Raw genomic sequence first — 24,830 nt, forward strand, 5'->3', positions numbered from 1 at the left:
ATATCGCACCATTTAACAGAGCCAATCCCGGTAATATATTTAGTGACAGTAAAATGCACAGCACATAATTTCACCAGTTGTCCTGCCTCTGTCTAGCTGTGCATGGTTATGTGTTGGTTGTGATACATGTATGTGCTGTGTGAGGGCAGAGGTCCATCTGCCATAGTCTTTACTAGGAGCTATCCATCTTGGTTTTGTTTTCCCACTTAAAATTTTTATAACATCTATTTATTTGTGTGCACACATCATTTGGAGATCAGAGAACAAACTTTGGGAGTCAACTCTCTCCTACCATGTGTGTCCACAGATGGAACTGGGTTGCCACACACATCTCCACCTGCTGAGCCTCCTTGACAGCCTCAGGTGTGTGTGGGGGAGGCGGGGAGAGTTGTTTGGTTTTATTTTGTTTCGACAGGTTCTGTCACTGGCTTGGCACTTGCCAAGTAGTTGGAATGGCTGGCCAACATGCCCTCCCCTGCCTGTCTACCTCTCCCCACCTCCCCAGTGCTGGGATTACAAAAGCATACCACTTCTGGCTTTTTCATTTTGTTTTGTTTTGGTTGTGTGTGTGTGTCTGTGTGAGCAGCAAACATTGATTGAGCCATCTTTTCAGTCCTATTTTCACCATTGTGTGTCCAGTTTAATGCCACAAGTAGATTTTCTTTCTCTCTCTCTTTCTTTCTTTCTTTCTTTCTTTCTTTCTTTCTTTCTTTCTTTCTTTCTTTCTTTCTTTCTTTCTTTTCATCTCATGAGACTAGGAAAAAAAACCAATTTCTTTTTATTTAGAAAATTTATATTTAGAAAAATATATTCCCGGTGACGTTACAGGGACGTGATGGGGATCCACAAAACCAACCCCGATGACTTTCTCAGGACAAATTCTTAGAAGACAGATCTCTGCTGCCCTGGTGGCATGAGCTCTTCACTGCAGGGAGCACACAGCCTGCGTTCTATGTACCTCTTGCAGGGCTCATCCCACAGGTGGGGCCTGTGCTGAGTGACAGCCTCACCTGCTGTCACAGTCTTCCCTTCCTCTGTTGCCAGGCAACCTTTCCCATCTTGGCCAGTGCCATTTGAAGTAAGACTTTCCAGTTTCTCACAGTCCTTCCATCTTCCGGGACTCTCTCTGACCAGCCCTGTACCTGGGCAAGCTTAGCCCTTCCTCCACTCCTAAGTCTCTGGTTTTTCAGAGAGCATGGGAGATGACATGGAGGGAGTGACCAGAATATTTAAAGGGAAAGCCAGCATATCTCAATCTACCCATAAACACTTCTGTTCAGATGACAGGGGGCACTCAGAAAAGTCTCTCCTCTGCTTGGCCTCTTCGTTCTCTGTGATGCCATTCTTACAATGGACTGCTCGAGTTAGGACCCATGTGTGTTACAACCTTCCATTCCAGAGTTCTCAACCGCCCTACCATTGCCTTTGTTTCACGTGACTAGAAAAGAAATGGAACTGTCCACCTCACAGGACTTCCCATGTATTAGAGATGGCCTATTTCCTCGTGTGACAGTTAAGAGGTCCTTCAATGGCCGCTTGGAACTCTAAGCTGGCCTCCTGATGCATCAGGAGATGCCTGCCATCGTTTCCCCTTCTTGTGACATTGCGTTGACGATGGTTCGGCCTGGTTCTTTCATCATGGGATTTCCCTCCCAGCTGCTACTCTTCCAGCAATATCACAGCAAACACACAACAGCCGTCTCCCCAAGGTTCATTTCTCTCAAGCTATTTACTCGGATTCTTCCGGATAAAGGTAAAAGAGCCTGCTGAGCTGGTGATTACAAAGCCTCATCTGAAGGCGGAAGGGCATCCATGCCTAGTTCTTACCCCATCACCTCCTAGAGGGGCCCTAGCTTCCCAGTCTCACTGCAGCATGGCTGATCGTTGGATGGGTTTCCACCGACTGAAGTCAGTTTTCCCGTTGTCTGAGGGGGACTGTAGGCTTGGAGACCTCTCTGTGGTTATTGCTGTGCCATCCTGGAGACCTCATGAGCCCTTGGTGGAGTTTTCCAGGATGGTACTCACCGTCTCAATGTTCACAGCAACCAGAGTCTAGGGTCTTTTATTACAAATGAACTCATTAATTAATTTGTGTGCGTGCCTCATTCCCTTGAGACTGGGTTGCTCACTGAACCTGGAGCTCATTATTTATTTTCTAGGCTGGGGACCAAGACATGGTGACCTCCTGTCTTCAACCCAGTACAAAGGCTATAGGTGCAGGGCCATACCCCCAGCACTTTACACAGGGGCTGGAGTTCCTAAGCCCAGCTCTTACCCACTGAACCTTCCCCCAGCTCAGTGCTTTTACCTTAGTGGTTTTGAAACCCAGCCTCAGACCCCCCCCAAGCCTCCTGACTCTACTGACCAAGTGCTGAGACTGCAGCAGGCACCTCCCGCCAACACACTTTATGTTTTCAGAAGTAAGGATCTAAGCCCCATGAGTATTTACATCTAAACGCTGGGATTCTGTTTCTTGGTTTGAGTTTTTATTCATTAAAATTTAATCTTTACTTCTCTTTTAATAACCTAAATTTACTTGCTCTACCCCTTGTATCTGTAGCAATTTTAAAATGGCAATGTTAGGATCCCCACTGAAGCCTCCTGAAAGGCCACCATTTGTCTCTCTCTGTGTTTGTTCCCACGGGGATAGAGTCGAAGCCAAAGACTTTCAAAGTCCCCACAAGCAATTCTTAACAGTGGCTCCCCACTGACTCCACACTCAGGTTTATTTTCTTCTCATTTGTTTTTAGCCTAAAAATTGCTTTTCAATTATAGAAAGTGATTGGTCCTACAGACCCCAACACAAATCCAGGTGCATTTGAAGTGTGTCTTCCCTTCCTTCCTTTCCTTCCTTCCTTCCTTCCTTCCTTCCTTCCTTCCTTCCTTCCTTCCTTCCTTCCTTCCTTTCCCTTCCTTCCTTCCTTCCTTCCTTCCTTCCTTCCTTCCTTCCTTCCTTTCCTTCCTTCCTTCCTTCCTTCCTTCCTTCCTTCCTTCCTTCCATCCTCTGCTCTGCCCTGGAAGCAACAACCTGTCTCAGCTCTGCTTTTCCCCTTCCACAGTCTTGTCCTAAGCACACACATCCATGCGCACACACTAACACTTTCCTCTTCTCTTTTCAAAGAAGCTGCTGTTAAGACATGTTGCGCCTTCCTTTGCTTCATGCAGCGGGGTCTAGCCCCATGCTGCAGTGATGGTCTTAGGGAGCCCTCTGGATCCACTGTGGAGTTTCTCTGCATGCTCACGCCCAGGTCATACTCCTTTAGGCTGAAGAACTCAAGCTCACACCACTGGACCCTACAGACACAATTATCCACCTTTTACTGTTACAGAAACATGCAAGGAAACGCCCTGTGGTGCATGTTTCTAAATCTCTGCTAAACCTGCCCAAAGACTTGCCGGGATTTAGACTGAGGAATCCTCTTCCAGGGGTGTATGAGAGTAACGGACAGACCGGTGTTTTGCTTCTGACTCTCCAGGTCTAGGTGGGGCGAGTCTAGATGAGGTGTTTTACACTTTGACTTGGGAGGATCAGATGGCCTGAGTACAGGTGGAAGAGACATGGACATGCACTGTCAGGGAGAGTCTTGCTCAGGCCATGCTTTGATGCAAGGCTGGGACTGGAATTCAGATCTCAGAAGACAGATGGATGGACAGATGACAGGCAGGTCCAGACAGACCCAGAGCAACAAGGCAAGAGATACAGACAGACAGATATAGGGACAACTCCAAATACAGGCAAGTCCAGACAGCCCCAAAGTGTGAGACAATGGGGTGCAGACATGCTGGAGAGACAGACAGAGAAGGAGCCCCAGGGACCCTTCACATTCCCGGGCATGCTGCCTAACAGTTCTGCCCCCCTCGGCCTCTCCAGAGGCTGGGGCCAGCTGGCCTTGCTAGGGTGAACCCAAACAGTCACTGGTGCCACTAGAATCGACTGCTCTGCTCTCGGCCCTCTGTTGGAGTGCAAGGAACATTGATTTTTCTGGGGTCACTGAAGAGATCCCAGAAAGCTTTTCTCAGTGGTCAGAGAAGCTGGGAAGGGTGAGGTAGGTACTGAAACCCTGATTCTCTAGGAAGAAGACTGAGGAGGGTCCACCTGGGAGGTGTGTACTAAAGCAAACAATGTCCTAACTAAGGTGAAACTGTTCTGCACGTGTCACACAGTGGTATCTTACTATTGAAAGAGATGGCAGCAGGGACAGGGCCCTGGTGGCCATAGGAGGAGGGAGGAGGAGTAGCCAGGCTCTCTGTTGCACAGAGGCTGCCTTCATTCCTATCATCCCACCTGCTTGTCAGACAGACCCCTCTCTCTGAGATGATATGGGCCCCCATGGTTGCCCACTTGTGATGATGATGTACAAACCACAGCCTGGGAAGGGGAAAGTGGCCTGTTCTACACCAGTCCCATCCAGACAAACGTTCAAGGTCAGGTTAGAGCCAGATCTACGGATGTGCTCAGGAATGTGTAGGGTCTCGGGGGCTCCCTCCATCTTCCTCAGTGCAGTAATGTGTTCTCTACTGCCCCATGACTGCTGAGCCTTAAATCTCCTCTGTACTAATGCCCTAAATCGTACGGCACCCTCATGGGAACACGCACTGCAGCAGACAAGTCTGCAGCAGACAGTTTGGGGTACAGCCCAGCCTTGCCCTGGCTCTCCCCTCTGGGCTCTGCCTCTGAGCCAAGAGGCTCCAGTGGCTGCATTTATGCCCTTCTTGTTTGTCCTTTGATTATAACAGGGGTATAAATGGGCTTGAGGTGGACACAGACCCTAGGGTTGGAAAGCTTCTCTCTTGAGAATTAGGAGGGAATTAGGAGACTCTCGGCTCCCTGCTGGTCAGCGGCATGTGTGAAGACACATGTGGCAAGGGCTGGCATCCTCAGCTAAATGTGTAGAGAGTCAGGAGAAACAGACACAGATGTGGAGATGTCCTAGAAGTCTCCAGGACCCTCTGAGACTATAAAAACATCGCTTTAAGTGGGTTTCTCCTGTTCACACCCAGGGCAGATGACTATAGAAGCCAAATACTGGTGTGAACTTGTTGCATTCAGAGAAGCCAAAGAGGAGAGAAGTGGCTAGCAAGTTGGACTTGAGTGCCTTTAAGGTCAAGATTCAATGTCCTGCAGTGACTCTCCCCTGGGGCTCACATGCAGGCTCACTGGCAGCCACAGGGACTGGGGCTGGATTCTACCAACAGCGTATGCCCCAGTCAAGGGTGCCCTTATGTATGCAGGGCTGGAACTGAGGGGAGAAAGGAGCTTACAAGAGGCATGGCAGAGCAGGGGTTCCTCCTCAGGACAGAGAAAGAAGTGGCCTATACAATGTACACAAACAGACCTGAATGCCAGCCTGTGCTTCTCCAGTCAGTCACCGAACAGGCCCAAATGCCTCAGTTTCCTCCCTAGGAAGATTTGAGAAACACTGAGAATTCTGGGAGGGGCAGGCTGATATCATGTGATAGGCATGAATCAGGTCTCCAAGGGATCTGGCCACACTCACAGTAGAGCCTCTCCCAGGCCTGAGAGACACACAGCCCTCACTTGGCCCTCAGACCCAGGCTGCTTTTTGCTGCTCCTTGGGGCCTGGGTCCTCTCCAGCGGCAGGCAGCCTGGCGGCATGATGGGAAGGCTGCCAGCTCAGGCCAGGTGCCCAGGGCTGTCAGCAGCCGCTGCTCCAACACCCGGGCCATCCAGCTGGAGCGTCTCAGCATCGCTTTGCAGATACATACACACCCGCAATGGGCGCCAGGTCCCAGGGCTGGCCCAGGACAGCCATACAGGCCACTGGCAGCTCTGCTCAAGATCCAGCCTTACATCATCTCTAGTTAACTACCAACTGTCTTGGGGGTGACCAGGCTTCCCTTGGCTCTAGTCTCCTGCCTTCCCTCAGGGATACCCTTTTCCCATACTTCCACTGCCATCAGAGCTGAACATATGTTTGCTTAATCCAGAAAGCCTTCCTGAATTTCTTCAGCGTGTACCACGTATTTGAGAAACACCAAAGGAACCATGTGGCATGCTTCTCGTCAATGGGAGGAGTGAAGGACTGGCGCTCACTTCCTTCCACCTCACCCTGATGTTCTTGGGTTCTTCCCTATACTTCCCCTCAAGGGCTAGGACTTTTCACAGCCGCCCCCCTACACACACACACACACACACACACACACACACACACACACAGCTTAGGTTAGAGGTCTCTTCCTGGGCCCTAGCTCCCTCATCTGCAATGCGGATTCAGTACAGCTTATCCTTCCATCTACTCCACGTTGTTGGATTTTTAACCAACCTGCAAGGAGTCTTGGTGATTTAAATGTACAACCAAATGTGAGAGTCGTGGATGAAAACAGTGTCCAGGTGCATGGCCGTTCTTAGTGGGTGGAACGATTTGTCTGGTTAATTCCGATAATGAATGAGACTCTGGCATGCTAACTAGTTACAAGAGCCCCTCGCGGTCGGCATCCCCCAACTTCTTAGAGGGACAAGTGGCGTTCAGTCACCCAAGATAGAGCAGTAACAGGTCTGAGATGCTCTTAGATGTCCAGGGCTGCACAGGCGCTACACTGACTGGCTTAGCGTGTGCCTAGGGTAACCCATTGAACCCCATTCGTGATGGGGATCGGGGATTGCAATTATTCCCCATGAACAAGGAATTCCCAGTAAGTGCTGGGGGTTGGGGGGAGAAGAAAACAGTGTCCGGCACTGAGCCAAGGTAGCAGAGAAAGGGATTCTAGTTCATCTGTCCTTGCCTAGGGGAGATCTTCCCACCAGGTTCTGAGAAAGGCTAACCTGAGTACCTGAGAGAAACAGGATGCTTTGGGGCTCAGGGAGAAGGGGCTGGGGAGCTTTCTGGAGCAGGCTGCTAAGTTGGTCCTTGAGGGAAGCAGTAGAGGGAAAGAGGCTGAAGGACCCAGGACAACCTGGCAGAGACCACCCTACAGCCTGTCTGCAACCCTAAGGCAATTCTGCAGTCTTCTCATGCCAGCCAAGGCAATTTGGCAAGGCTCTTGCTGAACTGTTAATTACCCCCCGGGGACCATAAATGGGTTTACAACCTTATAAACAGGAGCTCTCCGTCCCCATCTCCATTTCTCCAAGTGCAAAGTGGAAGACGCAGCCACTCTGTGGACCCTCCACCCATTTTTGGAATCTGAATGTGTGCTGGGGATGGGGGGGTAGGGGGTGGGGCAGTGTTCTGGTGAGTGACAGTGTGTTTCCCATAACCCATGTCTAGGCAGCCAGCCTGGAGAATGGCCATGTTACAAGCTCCCGTTGTCTCCTGTGTAGAGGCCCAAGCGTCGGGGGGCGGGGACAAGGCAGGAAACACCTGGCAGCAGAACCAGACGCCTCCACCTGCCTCCTCCAGTGAGCTCCTGCCTCTGGCAGGAACCCCCCACGTAGCTGCCATCTGGACTGTGCATCCTGTGGTTAACCCCCTCCTTTCTCTGCTCTCCCCACTGTGCCCTCTTTGCTTTCTAGCCTTGGAAGACTTGCACCCTACTTCAGGCCCTGCCAAGGCCCCACAGGGTACAGGGCACATAGAAAGATTTTGTGAAGGCCAGTGCTTTGGAGGCAGGGGAAACCCCAGCAGCCTCACTGCACCCAGGGACTTCCAATACCACAGGGCACCAGAATTGAGAGCCTAGCAAACCCAGCTGCCCGGGTTATGGTAGTGCAGCATGAGAGCCTGGAACTTGCTGGTTTAATGAGGGTCTCTTCCAACCCTGTGAGGTACTACTACTGCTTACTCCAGATGGAGAAACTGAGGCCGGGATAGAGAGGGTTGGCTCTGTCTGGGAATCCAGGCTGGCTGCCTCACAGCCTCTTTTCCTTGCCAGAGTCTGGGCAAGAGCTTATGGGGACTCAGAACCCTCTCCCTCCCCCATACACATCTGTCTGGTTACAAGTATTTCTGCTACCTGGAAGCCCAAGGGCCCTGCGGTCCGGAGCGAGCAAAGAGCGGCCTACGGGGTTCCTGTCTAGACCTCTTCTGCATTTGTTCCCAATTTCACGCTCTGCAGGCTCCCAGATTCCTGCGTTCGTTCAATAATAAATAGATGGGAAAGTGTTCAGCAGCTCTGTGTGGCTGGGTTGGTCTCAGAGACACTAACCAGAGCCCACCACAAGGGAGGGCTGACAGGGGGCAGCTGCCAGCAGGGTTGGGATTTGTCCCCCTCCCCTCTCAGCTCCACCAGGGCCCTGAGGACCCAGGAAGGTTCCCAGGGGTTCATAATCTGTAGAGGACCCCATAAAATTCCCACAATGAGGAGACTAATGCACCTAGACGTAAGATTGGTTAGGAAGATGTTGGCACAAGATACACAGATGCCCTGAGCTTGCCTGCTTGGTGGCTTGCACTCCTGAAGTGTCCCCCAGAAGGAACATAGGGACCCATACATTCCACCAGCCTTCTCCAGGGTGTCGTAGGTGGAATATCTTCTCAGACCCCAGCCGAAAACTCAGTCAAACCAGATCACTGAGCCTAGCCATGTCTGGTGGGCAAGCCCATCTCACTCTAGGGCTCCCTCTAGGTGGATAACTTTTCCTGGTGGCTGAGGGAACCAGTCAACAGAAGCCCAGGCCTTCTGAAATCTCCTTGCAGAGATAACCTGACCCATATTCTATAGAAATAAAGAGACCTGGAAAGTGAGACCACCTACTGAGCGAAGAGAGATTGCCTATACCCAGTGGACTGAGCGAAGAGAGAGGCCGATATCCAGTGGACTGAGACTGTGCGGCAGGAGGAACCGTCCTGCAGTTCAAAGCCTTGTGGATTCCACTCCAGAAGGCTTCATGCTGATCAGCTCCAACCGACCCAAAGCCAAAGTGTCTCACCTACAGAGAATTCCCGAGGAAAAAAGTCCTGTCCCCATCCACACGAGTGTGGCTCAGAGCTGGGCAGCAGAGCTATGAGGGTGGGCGTGAAGACAGGAGCAGAGAAGAAACCAGGCTTCTCCAGGGTAAAAGCATGCCCTAGAGAAGAAGCCCAGGATGGTAAGGAAGCAGGAAATGGGAGTGGGACTGGGTTTTTCCCACTTCTTGAGATCCCTACACAGCTGGGGTTGTCTCAAACCTCTGGCAGGAGTCTCCATTCTGCCTGAACCCCAGAGAACCAACTTCCCACCCCAGAGCCATAGTAAAGGACCCAGGCTTGGGAATGGGGATGCAGAGATTAGAGGGGTGGGGGTTAGGTGGGGTACAGAGGGGATGAAGCTGCTGGCTGAGGGCTGAAGCTGGCTCCTTGGGTGTGTGAGTGATTGCTGGCCTCATGAACATGGCTGGAACCTGTTGGGCCCTGTTTTGGTGGGTTTACTCCAGGAGCCAGCAGATTTTTTTTTTCATCAGCTTCTGCCTGATCTAGGACTCAGTTTCCTAGACTGGGCTTGTATGCCCTCTCTTGGGTCTCCCTGAGGTACAGAGAGTTGGAGAGAACACGTGGAGGGTAGGGGAGAGCAAGAGGGAAAGTGGGGGCTGGGAAGACGGCTCATTGGGAAAAGTGCTTGCTGTAAAGTGCTTGCTGTATAAGCATGAGAAGCAGTCTGGTCTCCAGTGCTCATGTAGAAGCCTGTGTGGTGGCTCGGTCTAGAACCCCAGTACCAGGGAGGTAACTAGCCAGATAGTCAGTAAAATCAGCAAACCGAGGATTCAATGAGAGATGATGTCTCAAGAAATATTATTAAAAATATCGGAAAACAGTAGAGGAAGACATGGTATTAATTACACACAGACACACAGAGACAGACAGACACATAGACACACACAGAGACAAAGACATATAGACACACAGAGACAGACACACAGGCACACACACAGAGACAGAGAGACAAAGACAGATACACAGAAATACATACAAGACACACACACACATAGAAACACAAGACATACACAGAGAGAGAAACACACACAGATACACAGAGATAGACAGACACACACATACACAGACACACAGAGAGAAACACACAGACACACAGAGACAGACACACATACATAAAAACAAAAAAAGGTGACAGACAGGACCCACCTTGAACCTATCCTTATCTGATCTCCTATTGCACACAATCAGGGGGAAAAAGCCAGAATTCCCCTCCTGGGACTGCAGAACCTGATAGACAAATGAACACCATTGTCAATCAGGCATGGAGTGGTGGCCTCAGGCCGAGGAAGCCTGTGTGGGCTGTGTCCACAAGTGAGGTTCAGGGGCCTGTGCTAAGTGGCATAGGAAAGTATAGCTTATTCCCTCCTGTGTAGACAGGGAGTGGCTCTGCCCCACTAAAGAAGGAGCTTTGCTTCAGTGAGGGGTGAGCTTCTTCTGGGCTCAGTGGGCTAGGAGGAAATGCAGATGGCAGCAAGGTAAAGGACTCTGTCTTAGTCAATGTTCTATTGCTGCAAAGAGACACCATGACCAAGGCAACTCTTATAAAGGACATATCATTAGGGCTGGCTTACAGTTCAGAGGTTTAGTCCATTATCATCATGGTGGGAAGCATGGTGGCATGCAGGCAGATGTGATGAGAGAGGAGTGGCTGAGAGTTCTCCATCTGGATCTGCAGGCAGCAGGAAGAGACAGCCACTGGGCCTGGCTTGAGCTTCTGAAACCTCAAAGCCCACCCCCCAGTGACACACTTTGTCCAACAATGCCACACCTCCTAATAATGCCAGTCCCTATGAGGCTATGGGGCCATTTTCATTCAAACTACCAAAGACCGGCTGAACTCATCTGCTGCTCAAAGGTCTACCCTTCCCACCCCCTCTGAGATAGTCACACACCTGTCAAGGATTTGCACACACTTGGCTTCCATCCCTGTATATCTGGCCCTTCAATGGCCAACCTACTCTAACCAAGTTGGGATAGCTACTCTCCAACAGGAGGATGACTAGAAACATCCAAGGCATGAGCTAGAATCACTCAAGCTGGGTCTCTGACCTTGCTATCAAATTCTCCACTGGGCTTCCCAAACCCAAATCTTCACAGGTCACCACCTCAACTACATACCCTGGCTCTCTTCCCAGTGCCTCTCCATAACAGTAAGCACACACCCCGTAGTTAGTCTCTACACCAGGACAGATGTGATAGCCTCCACCTCCTCCTTCAGTCCCTAGGGCATCCGGGAAAGGCCTGTTATTATTCTTCACACAGGAAATAGCACAGGTCAATATTGGAAAGAGAAGCTCACACAGTCACACAGCAGAAACACGGGTGAGCGAGGGCGAGCATGCTACCCAGAGCTGACGTCTTCTCTCATCCCCAGGCTCAGCTGCCTAGAGGTGTGAGGACACAGGTTCCCTTATCACCGACCCCACCCCAGGAAAGACGAACTGGCTTCCTACCTGTTGTCAGTCCTCCGGCCACAAGGGGGCAGTACTGTAGCATTCAGTGGGGGGCTGAATCGGAATGCTGTTGTGTGGACTGGGTCGGTGGGGGAAAGCACCAGTGTGTGCTGAGTGTGGCAGTAGCACGTAGTGTGAGGAGGGGGTCTACTTCCTGTAGCCCCTTCCCTCCCCTGCCTGCTTCCAGTCAAGAGAGCTGCTGTTCCACTCAGTGCTTTTCTGGGGTTGCCCTTCTTCCTCTTACAGGTAACAAAGTGCAGTGGTCAGGTTTCAAAAACCTTTTGGTTGCTGTTGGCTTTCTGCTCGTTTGTTTGTTTGTTTGTTTGTTTGTTTAATAATAATGTGAAATTTTCTCTCCGAAGAGCTCAGCATAACTCTTGGTTCCAGTTCAGGGCCTGGAATATGGGCAGAGAGGGACAGGGTGGTGCAAGGCCTGGATAGCTGGAACTGTTATCACCCCATGAATTAACCGTGCAAACACTCTCTTAACCCTCACAGCATGTTATTCATGGCTGGAACATCTTCACAAAGAGAGCAGCAACGGAAGCTGCAGGCAGGGTGGGCGGGGCCAAGTCCAGGTGCCTTAAATTCAAGTCCCCCCACCACCACCCCCCTGAGCTGAAGAGAGGCCTGGAGACCCCTGCTGATGCACCTCAAGGGCTCAATGGTGTGAAGCCTGCAGGGCTGGCTCCTCTGTATGCTGGCTGTGGAAAGGGAAGCTATCAACTTGATGGGCAAGGGGAGGTAGAACAGTTGAGTGCAAGCTGAATGGGCACCATCCTGTTAGTCTTCCCCCAACCTAGCCTGAGATAGATAGGTGGTGATGGACCAGGTCTACAGGCCCCTCTCCGCTTGCTTGACCAGCCACACCCACTCACACTGCATTTACCAGACCCCTGCCTACCCTGCCATCTCTGCCTAACAGTCCTGGGGTGCAAGAAAACCCACAAATCCAAGCTGACAGCATGGTTCAGAACTCTGAACCCAACCAGGAATTCTAAACTGTGCTGAGGATCCCTCTGTGAAACACCCTGTGGGCAAAGTTGCTGGCAGATCATGTGTGGAACAGGACTGAGAGAGCCACTGGACACTGACACACACACACACACTCTCTCGCACACACACACACATTTGCACAGACACACACACACATACACACACACACACACACACACACACACACACACACACACTCACTGAACCTTTCAGCAAATGAACGTGCCAGGATACTGAAGGGCACTCTGGGTCTAGGCTCTGGGTCTCACTGCTCTGCATTAGCTCCAGGCTCCCCGAGCATCCATGCAAAGCCCTGAAAAAGGTGTTAGGCCAAGACTAGAGCATTCTGGGCTATTCTCAAAGGCCTAGCACTCTCTCCCTGCTCCAGCTCTCTCTCTAGGCTACCTTGTTCCACTGTATTAGCTCACTCTCTCTAGCTCACCCTCTCTAGGCTGCCCTGCAGCGCTGCAATAGCTCACTGTCTCTAGGCTGCCCTGCAGAGCTGCATTAGCTGCTGCTATGCCCCTGCCAAGTGGTGGCAGCTGTGAGACCACCAGTGTTTTAAGAAGCAGAAGGTTTGGCACACCTTGGTTTTCCCCCTGCCCTATGGCCTTCAATCTACCACTATGGCAGGCTGGGAGGCTCAGGTCCTGGGAAGCTGGGGTGGGGCAGTAACTGAAAAAGATGCAGGGCGCATCCGGTGCTCACTTTATCCTGTTCCCTCCCAAGCTTTACCTGCTGGAGACACTGCCAGCCAGTCCCCCATCATAGTCTGTCTACATTCCCCTGGGGCCTCATATCCTGGTGGATGGGTCTATGTTGGGGGCTTCTGAGTAGGTCCCAGACACACTTTACCAGCTCTGGGAGGGTGCTGGTGCCAGCAGCATAGGAGCCACACTCTAAGGACCCTGTGCTAACCAAAGAGTGCCAAGGCAAGGCCAGGCCCATAAGGCTCTCAGAATACATGTCTTACTCCTTGGGTCCCCACTCTGTCCCTCCGAGGCCTGGCTGGCTCCCTCTGTTTCAGGACAGGACAGTGTTGGACATGCAAGTGGCTAGCTTCTCTGACCTGGAAGGCCCGGCCATGTCTTCCTTGTAGTTTTGCTGTATCCCTAGCTGAGGCTGGAGCATGACTGGGCTGGTTTGCCCCAACCCCATATGCCCCAGAGGTGCCTCTAGCAGTTCTCAGGGCTTCTCTGAAAGGACCCAATCACCCATTGAGCATAGTCACAGGTCTCTGCTTGGATACTGTGTCCAACCCTGGATCTGGGTGGGGGCACTGGTAAGACTGGGCGGGAACAGACATACATCGAGTGAGAGCTGAGTCCATTTGAGTCAGTAAGTCGGAATGGCTTTGGGAGAGGAACAAGCTTCAGCCAGACCAGGGGGTTGATGGGAGTGATTGCTGGCAGGTGGGAATGAGCACTATCACGGGAGGCAGCCCAGCTGGGAAGCAAACCTGTCCCTTCAGCCTTGCACAAAACCACACTCCTGTGGTGCGCACCAGGCCTGAGCACCAGCCACGCCTATCACATCAAGGGACCCCACGCAGCCCATGCTCAGACCTCTGAGCATCAGTTTCCCCTCACAGTACTTGACATCATGTCTGCCTGGATATCAGAAAGACTCGAACAGAAACTTAGACATCCCTCCTCTCATACTGTCTTGTGTCCTGATACTTTATGTCGTTTACTGTGGCAGGATCTAACCAAGCAGCCCAGGCTGGCCTCAAACTCAGGATCCTCTCGCTTCATCCTCCAAAGTGTTGTGATGACAGGGATGTGCCACCACTCCTGTTTCGGTCCCTCATTTTAAGACAGTTACGGTACTCTTCAGGTGACCCCTTCCCATATGGCTTGCAGACTGTGAGATAAACACTAGGTTGTATTTTGTGTCTGGTGATGAACAAGGACAGAGTCCTGCCTGTTGAGGCCAGGAAGCAGGGCTGTTGAGCAGGCTGGAAACATCCCTAGCTCTGGCCTCCTGTGCAGCCATGGTCTGGCAGTGTGTGGCCTCGGTTGTGCCACTGACTTCTCTGTTTCCTTTGCAAAGTCTGAGGGCTCTGAGCAGGCCTGACAGTCACTTTCACTTCCCCTGACCCAGAGCCAAGGCAAGAGGACAAGAGCTGCTTAAGGATGCGTGTTCAGCTCCTGGGGGTCTGCAGGGTGGTGAGTGAGGATGGACGTTCTCTGTGTATAAGGTCTGCAGGGTGCTGAGAGGGGATGGATGTTCTCTGTGTATAAGGCATGCAGCGCGGTGAGAGGGGATGGACGTTCTCTGTGTATAAGGTATGCAGCACGGTGAGTGAGGATGGACGTTCTCTGTGTATAAGGTCTACAGGGCGGTGAGAGGGGATGGACGTTCTCTGTGTATAAGGCATGCAGCACGGTGAGTGGGGATGGACGTTCTCTGTGTATAAGGCATGCAGGGTGGTGGGTGGGGATGGACGTTCTCTGTGTATAAGGCATGCAGGGTGGTGGGTGGGGATGGACGTTCTCTGTGTATAAGGCATGCAGGGTGGTGAGTGGAGATGGACGTTCTCTGTGTATAAGGCATGCAGGGCGGTGAGTGGAGATGGACGTTCTCTGTGTATAAGGCATGCAGGGTGGTGAGTGGAGATGGACGTTCTCTGTGTATAAGGCATGCAGGGCGGTGAGTGGAGATGGACGTTCTCTGTGTATAAGGCATGCAGGGTGGTGAGTGGAGATGGACGTTCTCTGTGTATAAGGCATGCAGGGTGGTGAGTGGAGATGGACGTTCTCTGTGTATAAGGCATGCAGGGTGGTGAGTGGAGATGGACGTTCTCTGTGTATAAGGCATGCAGGGTGGTGAGTGGAGATGGACGTTCTCTGTGTATAAGGCATGCAGGGTGGTGAGTGGAGATGGACGTTCTCTGTGTATAAGGCATGCAGGGCGGTGAGTGGAGATGGACGTTCTCTGTGTATAAGGCATGCAGGGTGGTGAGTGGAGATGGACGTTCTCTGTGTATAAGGCATGCAGGGTGGTGAGTGGAGATGGACGTTCTCTGTGTATAAGGCATGCAGGGTGGTGAGTGGAGATGGACGTTCTCTGTGTATAAGGCATGCAGGGTGGTGAGTGGAGATGGACGTTCTCTGTGTATAAGCACACACTTGACAGGCTGCAGCTCACACTTTCCAGAATGGCCCCCTGGGATTTCTCTGGCGCACACTTTCTTCTATGGTGTCCCCATCAGTCTCTGAGCTTAGAACTATTGGTTCTAGGTCCAAATATCTGTGTTCCTGGCTCTCCATGGTCATCTTCCCTTCCCACCCCCCACAATCTGTTCTGCTTGGAGCTTCAGTATTCCCCAGGACTCCTTGAATTCATTTAGGAAGGCGCTTATTCCCCAGCCTGCCAACCACAACCCTAGTCTTTATCTTTCTCATCCTTTTCTTTTTCTCTTTCTCTTTCTTTTTCTTTCTCTTTTCTCTTTCTTTTTCTTTTCCTTTCTCTTTCTCTTTTCTCTTTCTTTTTCTTTTCCTTTCTTTCCCTTTCTCTTTTTCTTTTCCTTTCTCTTTTTCTTTCTCTTTTTCTTTTTCTTTTTCTTTTTCTTTTTCTTTTTCTTTTTCCTTTTCTTGTCTTAGAGGCTTTGATGGTTAGCCCTGAACTTCCTCTAGTTCTATTCAAAGCCATCAGTCAAAACAGTTCCTGGAGCAAGTCTCCCCTAAATTCCACCCTTGCTTACCTCTCTGGAGCCCTGCATCATTACTGTCTACATCATCTACCCACAATGCAAATGGGATCAGGCGCTTTCAGGGTGTTAAGGCCACAGACATCTACCTACAATTTGGCAGCAAATACTCACTAAATTCTAACACATCATGGCCCTGGATCCATGGTCCCTCGTGCTGGCTAGTTTTATGTCAACTTGACACAAGCTAGAGTTCTCTGAAAGGAAAAAAAAACCTCAATTACGAAAATGTCTCCATAAGATCCATCTGTAGGGCATTTCTTGATTAGTGACTGATTAGGGGTATCCTAGCCCTTTCTGAGTCTGGGTGGTGCCATTCCTGGGCAGACTGATCTAGCCATGGGAAGAAAGCCAGTAAGCAGCATCCTTCCATGGCTTCTGCATCAGCTCCTACCTCCAGGTGCCTGCCCTGTTTGAGTTTCTGTCCTAGCGTGATGCACTACAGTGTGAAGTGTAAGCCAAGTAAATGCTTTCCTCCCTAATTTAGATACCACCCTTGTGTGGTTTTAGCGCTGTGGGCAATGTGAGCATATATTAATACCATGGAATGGAAGGAGGGTGCTATCGGGGAGAAGAGATCAAGGAGAGGGCAAGCAGGATGCCCAACCCTGAAGAAGACCCAGGGGTGATGCAGGAGAGAGCATCCCACAAAGAACATGGCAGGCATAAAGGCCCAAGGCAGGCAGAGCTGGGTGGTGCTGGTCATCCATAAAGTTCATTCTGGGGATGGGAGACAAAGCTCGATTGGTAACGAGCCTGTCATATGAGCATGAGAACTGAATTTGATCCCCAGCACAGGAATAAAACCTGCTCGTGATGGCTCCTGCCTTTAATTCCAGTGCTGTGCAAGTGGAGACAGAAGGATCCCTGGGGCTTACAGGACAATCAGCCCAGTGAGTTCCAGTTTCAATGAGACCCTGTCTCAAAAAAAAAAAAATCCTCATTACCTAGGAAGGCATCGTAATTCCTGGAACACTGGAAAGTTCTGGAGGGCTTGGGCTAAAAGCTGCTCTGGTCTTTCCTTACAGAATTCTCGTCTCTGCAGGTTCTTTTCCTGACACTAGGTGATTGTTTCCTGGGTACCACACATTGTGGAGGTTCACCTTGCTGGGAGCTTAGATACTTGTATGTTCTTGTGCCAGCAAGATGGTGAGTGAATGTGCTTGCTGCCAAGCCTGATGGCCTAAGGACCCACATGATGGAAACAGAACTAACTGTAAGTTGTCCCTTGGCCCTCTCAAGCAAACCTAGCCGCCCCCCTCCCATGAATAATAAATAAATAAATAAATAAATAAATAAATAAATAAATAAATAATTTTAAAAATAGTTTCCAGTTTGTATGTTATTGATCCTCTAGATCCCAAAAGCTCAACAGACTGCTAACAAGAGGGGCTTAAAGACGCTTCAAAGTCTAAATGTGGTAGAATTTTTCTCCAATAAATAAACATTACAAGGGACCAATCACTGGGTGAGGAGGTGGGACTTAGGGATCGGGAAGAGCAGGAGAAAGGAGCTGTCCTTTTGGACCAGTGGAAGCAAGAGACAGACAAAATGTAGGAAGCCAGAGGCTGTTGGTTCCAGAGGTGGATCTGCCAGGATCCATTACTGGAGTATTTCTAACAGAGAATAGTTTGTAAAATTAGGAATGCTAGGTTCTGCAACTAGCGATTGTGTCACCTGTTGATTCTAAACTAAGATTGTGTGGTGTTTTCCTTCACACAGAGACTCAACTGGGTTCCAGAAAAAGATACAATGGCAGAGCAGAGCGTCGTGCTCAAGGGCGCACCCCAGCCAGCCAGGGGAATTTGGAAGCGCAGGGTGTGTGTGGCAAAAAAGGAAAGAATGCTGTCTCGGCCTATCCACCGGGGCCGGCCAGGGAATAGCCAGCGCTAGTGTGGAATGCTTTTAATATTTCACACTGCAATTAGACTGCGTTCTCAGGTCAGAGAGTCCCAATCTGGCTTATTTCATAAGTGGGGTACTGGGGACAGGCACTGAAGCCACTGCAAACGTCACAGGGGTGACACGAACCTCAGATCCTTTGAGGGGTCACACCTCAGGCTAATCAGACAGGGGTGCCCTGAGGTTCCCCACCAGCAGAACCCCGCTCTGGTGAACAGCAGGCTGGTGCCCACCTGTGTCCCAGCCCCTTCCCTCCCTGTCACCTAGATCCCCCTTGTCTGCTCAGGGTCATGGCCACTGTCTCCCTTTCCAGCTGGACCTACACTCTCCTCCATTCTGGTCTCTTAGGGCCTCACCTGCATCAAGTCCCCACTACCTCCTGCTCCCACTACCTGCCACCCCATCTCCCTAGAACCACTGCAGACCTCACCACTGTCTCAGGTTCCTCCTCCAGCCTCAGTGCAGACTGGACCTTTGGGGGGCTCCCTCACGTCTCCTGGCCATCCTCCTAATACAGGGCCTTTGAACTATGTATGTGCAACGGCCCGAGCCACCATTCCAAATGTGCCTGAAGCTCTTGTCTAGTGGCAGCAGTAGGGTAGCCCTGCCTCTGCCTGGGTGTTGGCTCTCTCCCCTTGCTTTTTACACACCCAGGCTCTGCTGGGAAGGACATGCCTCACCCTGCCTCCTCTCCACATCACCTCCCTCCTATCTCCTTCTTCCGATGTGACCCATGACTTTGTCTCCATTCTCATGTGGACACATCTGCAGTACTGGAGAGGTTCTGAGGCAGCATGGGTCAGGGGGATCCTCACTGCTCCACCTCGGCTCTCTCTCCCCAGTATCTGTTCAGAGTCATTGTGCCCCCACCCCCACCCCACAGCCGATGGTTTTACCAGCTGTGACTACTACAGTCATTCTCTCTGCTCAGGCTGGAGGGAAGGTGAGGGAAAGGAGCCTATTCCCTCTTCCTTCCCCATCTCTTCTCCAGATCTGCAGAACTGGGGCAGACCAGACAGCAGGTGCCAGCCATGAGCTTTGATCTCTGTCAGACCTACTCACATTGTCATATGAGGAGAGCTTGAACCTGGCCAGTCTTAGGAACTATCTGAAAGCACAGACCCAGCAAGCCCCCTTTCTGCCTTGCAGTGGACCTTGTACTACCATGGGCACAGCAGAGTCTTGCCTTGGTGACCTTGGTCTTGGTCATATGACTTAACCAATGAAACAGGGGCACATGGGATCACGTCCCAGTTCTAGACAAAGTCTTAAAGAAGTGTGAATGATTCACTCCTGGGATCCGGACAGTGTGCTCGGGAAACATAAGCTCACAGACTGGAGTTAGGGAAGAGACCTGAGGATCTAGAGTGGACACCCATAATGAGTGGAACAGCCCCAGCTACTCAGAGGCCTGTGAGCAAAAAGAGCTTTGCTTACTGTTGTGTTGCTAGATGTCAGGATAGCTTGTCACACAGTTGCTATGCCAATAAGTGACCGACATATACATGAGTTATCAGCCTTGCTACTCAGGCTGAGACATAACAAGTGTTAAGTGACTAAGAGAATGCCCAGTGGCACTTTGTTACCCAAAAGGTAGGGCCTGATGAAGCTTCCCTAACAGTTAGCAGCCAGAGAACATGAGGGTGCCATGCTGTTGAAACAGACAAGTAAAAGCAGCCCCCCAGGAGGCATAGAATCTTCCAGAAGCCAGCATCATGTGCCTGCATAATGGGAGCTAGACAGTGTCTCCAAAGGGAGGCTGTTCCTTCCTGACCTGTCTGCAGAGGGCACAGGGCAAGACTGGGTATAAGTCTGTGCGCACATGTGTATCTCTATATGTGTGCTGTTTTCTTGTACTGCTGGATAGACCTCAGGGTCTCTTGCGTGTTAAACAGGCAATCTACTAGTGAGATATATCAGTTCAGTGTGCATATTTGTTGTATGTATGTGTATGCCTGTGTATCTGTTATGTGAGTGCATGTGTGTCTTCATGTGCATGTCTCAGTGTGTGTCTTCTGTGTGCACATGTATGTGTCGTGCGTGCATAGGTATATGTTTGCATGTGTGTCTGTGTTTGTCTTCATGTGAATGTCTTTGTGTATCTGTGTGTGCATGACATGTGTGCTTCATGGATGTACTTGTGAATGTCTCTCTGTGTGTCCATGTGTGTCTCTGTGTATCTGCTATGTGCATGTCTTCCATGTGTGCATGTTTAACTGTGTCCCCGTATGAATGTCTCTGTGTATCTGTGTGTGCATGTGTGCTTCTGCTTGTGTCCCCGTGTGCATGTCTCTGGGTACCACCTGCGGTTTTTCTTCTTTTGTTTCTTTGTGTGTCTACTGTATGAATGTCTATGTGTATTTGTGTATTTGTGTGTGTGTGTGTGTGCATTTGCCCCTGTTGTACATGTCTGTGTGTGCATGTTTGTCTCTGCAAAACTCCACATTTGCATTCCTCTGCAAGTACCTGCTGTGTGCATGCATGTCTGCATGTGTACTTGTGTGCGCGTGTGTGTCTGTGTGTACCAATGTGTCTGTGTGTTTGTGCTGTATTGCTGACACTCAGGAAGGAGGTAGGAACAGAGTGGGGCACAAGGTCCCAGTCATCCCACAGATATTAGCCAGCCTGCTCAGCAGTGATGGACAGCGCCTCTAGCACCAAGCTGAGTCTCTGCCTTTCTTCCCTAGCAACACCCCACATGAGCCCCAAGAAGACCCCAACCGCATGAACACCTTGTGCTGGTTGGGAGCCTCTCTCCCTGATCCATGCCCAGAGTCTCCAGAATCCACCATGCTCCTTCAGGGACCAAGGATCACCCCTGGTAACAGAAGGGGAAACCACACCTGTCTTTATATGCCAGGAAACCGGAGCAAAACGTGGCGATTTTCACCAACAGGCACTAAATAACTTCTCAGGGTATGGCTGACTGCAGACCCCTTCTCTCTCCATGCCTCCTTCTCTCTTCTCTGCCCATCCCTCTCTCCTGATCAATGAAATGGGAGCTCCCAAGGAGAAAGCAAAACACAGACCAGTGGGAATATGAACAACTACGACAGTGATTTCCCAAGACTGCGCCGTGAAACAATCTTCTGCAATGGAGTTCTGTTTTGTAATTAGGGGGTGTCTCGTGTGGGAAGCCTCGTGAAGGTAAAGATCACAGACGGTTGTATTCTTCAACTCTGGAAGTAGGTTTATGTGGAGCTTCCCACGTAATGAATGTTTTAACCAAACAAACACCAAACACAGGTAAACACCAACAGTCCTAGCGTCAACCCCCGTGGTAAAGACAAGCAAGTACATTCTAGAGAAAGAGGCAGACTACCTCCCCCGCCACATCCCCAGCCCATCTTCTTTCCAAGGAGATGTGATCAAGGCCTCTCATGCATAGAGGGCATGGTGCCAGTTTGGGGGTAAGCCAGCCTGAACTGTGGGGCTCTGGAATGGGCTCAGAAAAAAAGTAACCCTAACTGAGAGTCTGCCTATAAACTGGAAAATGGAACATCTTTATTTTGCCTTAGGAAAGTTCCCGAGTGTTCCCAGTGAGACTGTGTATGCCAACCCTGAGTGGAGCAATTTGGAAAACACAGTATAAATATTACATTTCAAACATTGTAAGGTGAGCCCCAGGCACATGCTGCAAGGAGGAGATGGTACTCTTGGTGTCTTCCTCACTGTCCCGCCCCTGAGAGCTCTGCAGCCTTTCCCTCCATGGCCACAGAACAGACAACCAGTAAGGGGGCTACTCCCGGGCATGGTGGGTGGTCCAGCAGCAAGTGACATGACTGGGCAGGGGCATGGGGGAGTGCACATATGGGCTAGTGCCAGGAGAGAGGTTGGCTAAGCCTGGCTTAGAACCACAGCATAGGAGAAACCCCAACTACACCCACAGAGACATAGTTAGAAGCCAATGGGGCACCCGGGACTAGCCCCATCTGGTGCCTTCTTTCTCTCAGAAAAAATGCAGGGGCATTTCAAGAGCCCACTGACTGCCAGCTAGCATTTGTAGATGGCCTCCCTTGCCTCCATCGATGGCGATGGTGTCTGGCAAGCAACACCTGCTCCCTTGACCTACCCAGTGGGCTCAGCTCTGACTGCATCTCATCCACTTCCCCTACTGCTCCAGCCTGAGGTGATTTCCACAGAAGCTAGAGTACCTGCCTCCGAGCCTCATGCTGTCAACCACACAGAACCTTCCCACACTATAGCTTAATCCTGTTCACATGCCTCCTCCTCCTCTCTCCTCCCCCAGCCAGCCTCTAGGGGCCTTCCACCCAAGGCTTACACCTCAAGCAAGTCTGTAGCAGCCAGAACCAGTGGATGGCAGGCCTGTCACCAACCCAACTAGGTACATCTGTGAGTCAACAGCTGCCCTGCAAAGACTAGGTAGGAAGTCAGGCTGGAGCTAGGGCTTTGTGACAGAAGATAAAGCCCTGAAGCCCATTCCATGATGGGGGCTGGGGTCAAGTCAAAGTACAAGGATGGAACACTCGGGAACAGGAACACTGAGTCCAGTGTGGCTGCAGGGGAGCACGGAGACCACAGCAAAGAACTGGAGGGCTCTTAGTCTGCATGCAATAAGCCAAGGAAAACTGGATTGGTTTTCCTTTTGCAGGAAAAACACATTTCTTTTAATACAAATATCTGAATATATTATAAGATGCATGTGTATTAGGTAAGCACACACGATGCATAGCATAAAAAAGACAAAACCACCAATCACTGCTTTGTGCAAGCAGGGGCTATTCCTATCATGGTGGCTGGCACGGGTTAGGGGGCCATGGCACGCACTTCCAGAGATGTTAGTTGCTGGGTCCCTAGGCCACAGACCAAATGCCAAAAAACAAGAAACAGCAAAAGACAGAGGACTCTTCCTCAGACCTGGGTGCAGGCCCAGCCACCGGGCAGAGCATCCTGAGAATACCCAACAACCGACTTTGTCACTGGGTAGCCTGCAGAAGCCTAGAGCTAATTGTAAGAGCTGAGCCGCAGGTGGTGGTGGCTTTGCCCACTGTGGGTTTCACTGTAGTAAGAAATTTGGAATTCTGGTTTCTTTCAAAGTCACAGAAATCTGATAAGAATATGTTTTCATTTTATTCCCAGGTGTGGAGATACAGTTGTGTCGCAGCAGTTGACTGTAACTTGTCTTGTGCTCTAGCAGAGGCGTGGCTTGTCGGCAGCAGATCGTTTCTGTGATTCTGCAGGCTTGGAATTCTGGAAACTTTTCAGAAGGTATATAAAGGCTAAGGCTCCCAAAGAGTGAAGTTGGTGGTTGGTGGTCATTCAGAGATGTCAAAGAAGAAACAAGAGGAAAAAATCAGATTGGAGGATCTCTTTGCCTCTCTCTTCTCTATCCTTCTTTCTCTCCTATCCAGTGATAGAGAGTAAAACTGGAAGGGATGGGATAAAGAGTGGGGAAAGAACCCACAAAAGAGCAAAGCCCTGCTACAAACAAAGAAGAAACAAGGGAAAATTAGATGCAGAGATTTCTGTGTCTCTCTGTCTCTCTGTGTGTGTCTGTCTGTCTCTGTCTCTCTCCTCTATCCTTTCTCTCCTATCTAGTGATAGGGTGTGAAACGGGCTGCGGAAGGGAATAAAGGGGAAAAAAGAAGAAGAAGAAGAACCTACAAAGTAGCTAAGACCAGCTACACTTCGCCTGTTTGACAAAGGCATCCTGGTCTGCTCTGAGGCCATCTTCCGATTTGGTCAGGAAATGAGCCCCATGGGAGGTTCCCGGTAGTATAAAGACTCTTCTAGGAAGCTGGACCAACATACAGCATGGATAAAGAACCCAGGGAACAAGGGGTTAAGTAGCCTCACTAGGAACACACACTTTAGACATAAGCACAGTCCCTAAGGTTGTACCACCCTGCCACCCTTAGCAGCCATGGAGGTGGTGAATGTGGCTGTGACCCTAGGAGTCTGGCTTGTTCCCCAACCACTGCTCAGATCTCTATCTGTTCCTCTTACGACTCCCAGATAGCAGCACAGCCCTCATCCCAACCAACTCACTACAGAAGTGCTTTCAGGTGTATGTGTGAGTGTGTGTGTGTGTGTGTGTGTGTGTGTGTGTGTGTGTGTGCTTGCGTGTGCACCTGCGCACACCAGAGAACATCTGGTGTCATTCCTCTGGCTCTATCTACCTTGTATTTGAGATACTGTCTCCTGCTGGCATGGACCTTTTCCAACAGACTTGGGTGGCTGGCCAGCAAGCCCCAGGCTCTCTGCCTGTCTCTACCTTTCCAGTCCTGGAATTACAGGCATTCACACCATGCCTGGCTGTTCTGGCTCCCCCTCATAGGTTCTAGAGATCAAACTCATGTCCTCCTGCTCCCAAGGCAAGCACTTTACCAACCAAGCCATCTCCTCAGTCCTGTTACTGGGGAAGTTAGACACAGGCACAGGGGACTGGCTTGATCTGGTTAGAGCCACTCCCACAGATGCCCCTTTGGGTGGGCTGGGAGGACCCAGAAGAAAGCAGCAGCATCCACTGGGGTGGGATGTACAGTCGGGTGCTACCTTGGTACTGAAGGAAAAAGCCCTTCTCCTCACCCACTCACAGTTCATCCCAGATCCTAATGAAGGCCAGTCGCAGTGATGTTTATTTAGTCCTGGTACACATTCACAACTACTCCAACCTACCACCGCACCCCAAACGGGTGGCATTTGCTCACTGCCTACCGTCCTGTTCCAAATGGACATGGTAAGCTCTTCTGAGTCCCCCTGCCTTTCCTCTCCAGTCAGTCTCTGTATCAAAGCCCACAGTGTTAACGCCAGGTCTGTCCACCAAGGTTTAGACTTTTGCATAAAGCCCACTTACAGAACATAGCTTACAGCCTGGATCTGACCCCCAGACCATCTCCAGCCACCTCCCTCACAAGACCCCTGGAAGTTAGGAAC

At 50.7% G+C, this 24,830-nt stretch overlaps 1 protein-coding gene across 2 annotated transcripts in view; it reads right to left on the reverse strand.

The window, feature by feature from the left end:
- Positions 1–24,830, reverse strand: part of Fam163b (family with sequence similarity 163, member B) — a 32,099-nt gene that overhangs the window by 4,439 nt on the left and 2,830 nt on the right. Inside the window, exon 1 of one of the 2 annotated variants that reach the window (XM_030246644.1) lies at positions 10,017–10,092. The exons of the other annotated variant lie outside the window; for it this stretch is intronic. The gene's annotated coding sequence lies outside the window, so the exon portion shown is untranslated. Of the gene's footprint in view, positions 1–10,016; positions 10,093–24,830 lie in introns of those variants that run through there. 2 annotated transcript variants of the gene reach the window in all.

The sequence above is a fragment of the Mus musculus genome, chromosome 2 (assembly GCF_000001635.26).
Source record: "Mus musculus strain C57BL/6J chromosome 2, GRCm38.p6 C57BL/6J".
Taxonomy (NCBI): domain Eukaryota; kingdom Metazoa; phylum Chordata; class Mammalia; order Rodentia; family Muridae; genus Mus; species Mus musculus.